Source organism: Thalassophryne amazonica, chromosome 4, assembly GCF_902500255.1.
Source record: "Thalassophryne amazonica chromosome 4, fThaAma1.1, whole genome shotgun sequence".
Lineage (NCBI taxonomy): Eukaryota > Metazoa > Chordata > Actinopteri > Batrachoidiformes > Batrachoididae > Thalassophryne > Thalassophryne amazonica.
In genome coordinates, this window is record NC_047106.1 from 37,540,934 (window position 1) to 37,549,775 (window position 8,842).

Consider the following 8,842-nt stretch of genomic DNA (forward strand, 5'->3'; position numbering starts at 1 on the left):
TCATTGGATAAATGCTGGGCTTTGTCCCGCCCATCGGACGCTCAGTGTGTCTGGGGGTCTATGGGGCAGTGGGCTGGCCCGGACGCTCAGCTTCTGCATGATGATTGGATGATCTGTCTGAGGCTGAATCCCTTTTTGATTGACAGCGAAATGAGCGAATCAGCGATCTTTTGGTGTAAACATCCGTGGGAGCATTTTTTAATTTTCATTCTGTTCTAAGTTGAACCGGAGACTTTCCTAATCCTCTTAGCGGCATTTTCTTGTTAAAAACGACCAGCGACAAATCGAGCTTCTATTTCTGGTGTTTTTTTTTTGTAGCTGCTTGTGTTTGGAGACTGACTTCTATCACTCTTTTGACTTCTATCGCAGTTTCTGTCCCGACCGAGCAGCGGGTGTTGCTTTGCTCCTCCACCGTCACAAAGCACTCACATGCGGACAAACTTCACACGAGCCTCGCGCCAGCAAGTTGCACATAATGGCAGACAATTTGAATGTTGTGGACCGGATTTTGGCGAAGCTATTTGATAGTCTTCCTTACGAAGAAAAACTTAGAGTTAAACAGCGGGGCCGATCAACTCCCCAGATTAATTTTGTGCAAAAGGTGGGGAGAGCTGACTGACTGGAAGTGCTGTAACAAATAAAACTGTTTCTTGAAAAGGAACGGAGGGTAGAATTTACGTATAAATAAACCGACACATTTTATGACGTAGGCCGAAATTGAGCTTCCCCTCCTTGAAGGACCAGCATCCACCACAGGTGTGTGTGTGTTGCAATTGGTACTATTGCGACTGCGACCCCTCTGTTGGTTGCTTTGAAATGCACCCGCCGTGGTGTTTTTTTGTTTGTTTAGTTCGAGATACTGCGTGTGATCTAATACGTTATTTGTACGTGTGTGTGTGTGTGTGTGTGTGTGTGTGCTTGCGAACATGTGCGCGCGTGTTTGTTTGCGTGTGTGTGTGTGTGTGAGAGAGAGAGAGAGAGAGAGAGCGCGCTGGTCCGGTCATGGTTAATGTGATGATTATTTTGAGGGATTAGGGCTGCGTGAATAGTGAAAATAAGCAAAAATAAGCTATTAATAGTAGTGCCCACCTGGTGGATTTCATATGCCCCCCCTTAAGACTGAGATCTGGCGACGGGACTGCCTATCAATGAAATTTCTTATAGAACAGTCATTTTGTTGCAGATCAGAACATGCTGAAACTTTTTGTAAGGTAACCCCAAAATATTTGTCTTTTTGTTGTTACTAACCTGCCTCTTTAAAAAAGTTGTTGAAGTTTGTGTTTGTAAAGCTTTCCTCTTTTCAAACTTCCTTTCTGGTTTCAGTTGTTTGTAAAGAAGTTAAATATTGTTATCTTAGCTTAACAGCCTTGCATTTGTGTAAAAAGTGTACCTGGCCTAGTGGCTATTAAAGTATAACAGAATTTCTCACATAATTTTTACGAGTGGAGCCCAGCTGTAGATGAGCCCATCAACTGCCCAACAGGGGCCCAACAAAAAAGCCCACTCTGAGCCCATGCCCAGCCGAAGCCCAACCTGCCCAAGTGAGACCCATGTGGGCCCCAAATGGATGTGTTTGCAAGGTGATAACATGCAAATTTATTTAAAAATGGAGTAAATTCATTTTCCCCTCAAAATTCTCCTCAAAACACCACATAATGACAACATAAAAAGGTTGCTTTTTTAATTTTTGAAAATTTCTTAGAAATAAAAAACTAAGAAATCACATGTACAAAAGTATTCACAACCTTTGCTCAGTACTTTGTTGATGCACTTTTGGCAGCAATTACAGCCTCAAGCCCTCTTGAATATGATGCCACAAGCTTGGTGCACCTGGGTGATTCTTAGACTACGGGCACTTTTATGTCCCTTGATCATATTTTATGAAAAAAAGAAAAAAGGGGAAATTTCACACTTTTATAGTTATCTTTACAATGAAAGTGTTTTAAGAAATTTGTCCTAGTAGTCTGATGACTTTTTCACCTTTTTTCAGCATCATTATATGCAAATATTGCCGTTTTGTGCTTGTCCCACACCCAGACTTATGATCTTCAATGATAAAAATGAATAGTAAACAAACGTTTTTTCTAATGTTTTAAAATATCTCTGAATAAAATATCAGTAAAATAATCAAAACATAATTGGGGTATTCAATGTCATACAACTGCTGTGATTTTTTTTTTAAACGAAATGTAGTTGTCCCACACTATTGCTGTAATTTCCACCACAACAATAATGTCCCTTTAAAAAGTTTGTATGAAAGATTGTGTGGGTAGTTTCTATGGAGATAAACAGTAACATCAGAGCACATGTATATAGCACCAAATCACAACAAACAGTTGCCCCAAGGCGCTTTATATTGTAAGGCAATGGTGTGGTGGAAATTACATTTACAAGGCCAATAGTGCCCGTAGTTAAAGAATCACCCACCTATCTTTAGCCAGTTTTGTTCATTCCTCTTTGCAGCACCTCTCAAACTCCATCAGGTTGGATGGGGAGCTTGTAAATTATGGTGGAAAATAAGTATTTGGTCAATAACAAAACTTTGACTCAGCACTTTGTAACATAATCTTTGTTGGTAATGACAGAGGTCAAACGTTTCCTGTAAGTCTTCACCAGGTTTGCACACACAGGATTTGAGTCCCTCTCTGCGTAGTGTGTAGCCTTTGTTACTTTGGTCCCAGCTGTCTGCAGCTCCTTCATCAGATCCCTCCGTGTAGTTCTTGGATTTTTGTTCACTGTTCTCATGATCATTTTGACCCCACGGGATGACATCTTGCATGGAGCCCCAGAGCGAGGGAGATTATCAATGGTCTTGTATGTCTTCCATTTTCTTACAATTGCTCCCACAGTTGATTTATTCACACCAACCTGCTTGACTATTGTAGATTCACTCTTCCCAGCCTGGTGCAGGTCTACAGTTTTCTTCCTGGTGTCCTTCGACAGCTCTTTGGTCTTGGCCATGGTTGAGTTTGGAGTCTGACTGTTTGAGGCTGTGGACAGGTGTCTTTTATACAGATGAGTTCAAACAGATGCCATTAATACAGGTAACAGGTGGAGGACAGAAGAGCTTCTTAAAGAATAAATTACAGGTCTGTGAGAGCCAGAAATCTTGCTTGTTTGTTATTGACCAAATACTTATTTTCCACCATAATTTACAAATAAATTCTTTAAAAATCCTACAATGTGATTTCCTGGAAAAAAAAAATTCTCATTTTGTCACTCATAGTTGAAGTGTACCTATTATGAAAATTACAGACCTCTTTCATCTTTCTAAGTAGGAGAACTTGCACAATCATGGACTGACTAAATACTTTTTCACCCCACTGTATAACCCTAAGTAAGAAATATAGCCTGTTGTTTTCCACGACTTCACTGACTTTGATATCAAAGAGCAAAAAAACTGTCAAATCTTATGTTAACTACCATGAACATTTTGAATTCCATGATTTCTACTTTTTCAAATAAAATAAAAATAATTAATTCATTCATTCTCTATACCCGCTTACTCTAGTTAAGGGTGACTGAGGAGCTGGAGCCAATCCCAGCAGTCACAGGGTGTGAGGCGGGGTACACTCTGGATGGTTTGCCAGTCCATTGCACGGCCACATAGAGGCAGATAAATACATTCACACCCGCAAGCATACAAATGGACAACTTAAAGTTTCTAGTTCACCTAACCTGCATGTCTTTGGATGTGGGAGGAAGCCGGAGCACCCGGAGAGAACCCAGATACAGGGAGAACATACAAAGGCACAGAAAGGCACCAGATGGGAAGCGATCCCACCACCTTCTTGCTGTGAGGCAACAGGGATAATCCATAATATTAATAATAATAAGAATCAGGTCTATAAGTATTTGGACAGTCAAAAATTTTCTTTTTTTTTTTTTTTTTGGTAAGAAACAACTGGAAGTCTACAAGACAGAGTGCAGAAAAGAAGTGAAAGAGAAGCAAGAACATCTACAAGAGGAGCTGGAAGCCCAGAAGAAAATCATGGAGAAAGAACGGGCAGCTGTGAAGGCACAGTTTGAGAAAGAATTGAAAGCCAATCCGGAAAACCACCTAAAACAACTGGAAGCCCACAAGACTGAGTGGAGAAAAGAAATGAAAGAGATGCAAGAACGTCTACAGGAGGCGCTGGAAGCTCAGAAGAATATTTTAGAAAAAGGACTGGCGGCTGTAAAGGCCAGGTTTGACAAAGAACCGAAAGCTGAGCAGGAAAAGAACCAGAAACAGCTGGAAACTCACAAGACCGAGTGGAGAAAAGAAATGAAAGAGAAGCAAGAACGTCTACAGGAGACGCTGGAAGCTCAGAAGAATATGATGGAGAAAGAACAGGCAGCTGTGAAAGCACAGTTTGACAAAGACCTGAAAACAAAGCAGAAAAACTACCAGAAACAACTGGAAGCCTACAAGTCTGAGTGCAGGAAAGAAATGAAACGGAAAGAAGCCAGACACCAAGAAGAACTGAAAGCACAGGAGTCCAGATTCAAAAAGATCATTGAATCTAAGACGGACAAATCCTGGGTGTACATTTTTGGTGGCGTTTGTCTTGTTGCTGGGTTCCTGTCAGCAAAGATTCTGACAAATTAGGGCCCAGATGAGACTGATTGAGGAAACATCTGCCTAAGACTGCATTTCCTGTTGACCCTTTGATGAATAAAATCAAATAAAATTTTCTGAAAATTCTGGAATGTTTGAAACCTTTACACACACACACACACACACACACACACACACACACACACACACACACACACACACACACACACACACACACACATATGTGCACACAGCAGAAAAAAAACATGCTGTGGAACATCTGCCAGGTACTACAGATGGAAATTATCTCATAATCTGCCTTGTTTACATCACTGTATCCGGTTGTTAAGTGTGATGTAACACATCATGTGATTTTCAACTTCCGGGTCCAAACAAAAAAGGCGCGCTGTCATTAACATTGAGAACTGCACTGAGACGCACTGATCAGGCTGCACTTAAACTGTTGCACACGGACAACAGCATTAGCATCACAACATAAAACTCTTTGTATATTGTGCCTAAAACTCTCCTGGATATATTAACTGGGTTTTTCGACGACGTTATTGCGTTTGTTTTATGTAAAAATGCCAGAAGCTCAGGTCGTTTCTCTGTTATTTTCAATGGGAGTTGCTGTGAGCTGCGATTGCTTGGGGGAAAGTGAAGTTTGCACTTAAACGTCCTGTTTATTGTCCTTTACAACACCGTTTGGCCTCTTTCTTCCAGAGTAATATATATAAGATGTCTGAAATTCGGTTTGCGTTTATTAAATTCCACGCAGGTTAAACGTAGCAGACACGGATCATTGGTAATATTTGTTTTGGCAAGTTTTCAGGGTCTCATGGATGCAGTCTTTTGACATGATGAAAAGCATAAAAAATTACATTTTAGTAGTACAGTGGAACCTTGATGTACGAGTTTAATTTGTTCTGTGACCAAGCTTGTAAGCCAATCTGCTCATTTTTCAAATGAATTTCCCCCACTGAAAATAAAATATGAATCCATTCCAGCCTTGTAAAACATCCCCAAATCACTCTAAATTATGAAAAAAAAATTTAAATAACAGACATGTATATTTTACCTGTACATAATAAAATATATAAAGTAAAAGAAAAAAGTTTTATTAAGTGTTTTTACCTTAGAAACAGAGGAATGCGGTTAGGGGAGGCGGAGAAGGGAGGGACGGAGGTTTGCGCACAGTGTAAACACAAACTAAACTTTAACTGTACTGTACTGTAACTTTAACTTTAACTGTAAACTTTAACTTTAACTGTTCGTATATCCTTCAAAGGATCATACAGACGTAACTTTAATTGTAAACTTGCAGGTCTTTGGACCCGGAAACAGATTTATCACGTGATGCGTTACGTCAGAGCTTAACAACCGGATGGTGATGGACATGAACCTGCACTGTTCCATTACAAATGAAGTGTCAAAAATCCAGAGATGAGTTTATGCTGGCTTATTGTGCATATTTCGCAATGCCAATGACAACAGAATAACTTTTTCTTATGTGAGAGTGACAGATCAGAAGTTATTAGAAGGTGTTTTAAATCAAATTATATTTAATTATTTATGGCACCACCTAGCAGTTTTCACTCATTTATTTTATGGTGGTCTTTTGCAGTAGTGGGCACAGTTCTGCTAACCGCTAATTAATGAAGCTAACATTTTTGTTAGCAGATTAGCTTTTCAGCTAACTTTGAAAAACACCAGAGGACCACTTAGCTTCCGCTAAATTTAGTTCTGCTAACTTTCAGTCCACTAACTTTTTTTTTTTATTTTGCTGGTAAAGTGAGCTAATTTAATGGTCAAAAACCTTTGTAAACCCTAACATCATACATGTTAGTTCCCATTTATGAATGCAGAGAGCTAGCTAATGTTGCGCCCTCTGGTAGTTTGGGAGAGGTACGTGGTAACTTTTGAGCTAAATGAAGGACAGGAATGCAGTTAGCATCTTTACTCCATTTCGCTTTACTCAAAAGAACATGAAAACATTTCTGTGCAGCTGCAAAACAGGTCTGTCAAAAGCAATTAATCTGTGAATCATCAAACTCTTTATAAACTTTAAATAGCGTACATAGTATTGATACTTTTATTCTATATTAACAATGTTTTTAAAAGGAACAATCATGACAAAAACAACAATTATGAAATATGAATCATTTTTAACTCTTGGTTTTAACTGTATATAAATTCTACTACCAACCCTTTTAATCACTTTTAACTGTATGTGAATTCTACTGTCCATCCTTTTAACCTGTATTTTTTAACCTGTGTATGGAAGACATTTTTTTAATGTATTTTAATAATTATTTTAATAATTTTAACTTGTGAGATACTCCCCCTCAAAATAGATGTTGTCCCCAACATCAGGACCTAAACAGATGAACCACTGGTAAATACCACCATCATCGTGAAAACTTCAAGTGCATAGTCAGGCTGTGTGCTAAAGAACTCATTTAGTCTCAAGTGTCCACTTCACCCTTGCATATCTGTCCTGTGTATACCCTTATAAACACAATCCATATTTGTTAGTGACAATCCTTCCTCCATTTTGTCTCTTTTTGCCTCTGTAAATACAGTTTTAATGAAACATCTCAAATTCAGTCTTTCAGTGTGAGTCTAATGTAACCTCATTAACTCAACTTCAGATAAGCAGAATCAATGTGTCAACACTGTCCATAAAACTCCTGAAAACATCAAGGATGAACGCTGTATACCCATGGCAGGGTCTGTTCTGGATAATAAGGGAAAGCCTTTTGGTTTTCTGGATTCACATCTGGGTTTCTGATTCACTTCATCAGGATCATTGTAGGTAGGAGAAGGCAGCAGCTGAGGTGAAGGAAGGCTCACGTCTGCAGGAAGGTCCTCTACTTGACCAATATAGTCCTCCGGTGGCTGATCAACTTCTGCAGCTTCAGCCGGGGTCTCCTGTAGTGTCTCTTCAGATTGGTTATCCAGATGGGCTGGTCCTGTGGTCCTCTCAGGCTGTGGTGAATTGGGGCGAGTGCTCAGGTGGTGTGGCACTGGATAGTACTTGTCTACATAATTGTCATCCTCTTCTGAGTGGATCTCTGATGTCTCAGCTGATCTTGTAGTGGTCCTTTCTTTGACCCAGGCTACAAGAAGTCTCCACAGGCAAATGATCTCATGGCAGTAGAAGGTTATGATGTAAAGTTCTGCCCCTCTCAGGTTTCAGTTCATAAACAGGAATGTCCTTGCTTACTTGACGAACCACTGTATGCACAACATCCTCCCAGTGGTTTCTCAGTTTGCCTGGACCCCCACGTGGAGTCAAGTTCCTGACTAAAACACGGATCACTGGGCAACAGGGTAGAATACCTCAACTTACTGTCATACAGTCTCTTACTCCGAACAGCGGCTTTATTTCCATTCTCTCCAGTGATCTCATAAGTGTCTTTCATACCCTGTCTCCACTTCTGCACATAGCTCTGATGGTTACTGTCACCCTGAACTGTGTTTGGGGATAAACTGAACAACATGTCCACTGGCAACCATGGTGACCGTCTGTAAAGTAAGTAAAAAGGAGAAAACCCTGTCACTTCACTTTTGGTAGCATTGTAGGCAGAGATCAGTTTGTTTAGTGAGTTTTTCAGTTACACTTCTGTTTCTCAGGACATGTTTTCAACATCTCGATCAAAGTCTTGCCCATTTCCTTGTGGGTGATATGGACTGGTTCTCGATCCTGCAACTGCACAGGACTTTTTCAGTTGGGGAAAAAGCTGGTTCTCAGATTCACCACCTTGATCATGGTGAAGCCTTTGTGGGAATCCAAACTTTAAGGTGTAGTCATTAAAGGTTTTGTCTGCCACTGTTTTATCAGACGTGTTTGTGGTGGTATTAGCCTGGGCAAAACGTGTGAAATGGTCAGCAATAACAAGTACATACTCATAACCACCCTTACATTTGTCTAAGTGCAAAAAGTCAACAGAGACAAGTTCAAGGCTGAGCAGTAACTATGTTTGTGAGCAGGGCTCTTGTCTCGTGGCTTGGTCTCTTGTTCTTAAGGCACACACAATTTCTCATTACATAGTCCTCTATGTCTTTTTGCATGAAGGGCCAATAAAAATGGTCCCGTACCACGAGAAGTCATCCTTTCTACAACATGGTGACCCATTTTATCGTCTAGTTCTTTCAACACTGTCGGCCTGTGCTTTTCAGGTAGCACCAGTTGCTTTCTGTTTGCCGTTTGTCTGTATAAAACACCTCTTTCATTAAACTGTAACTTGTCCCATTCTCTAAAAAGACACACAACACTTCCGCTTCCGGTATGCCCGAGTG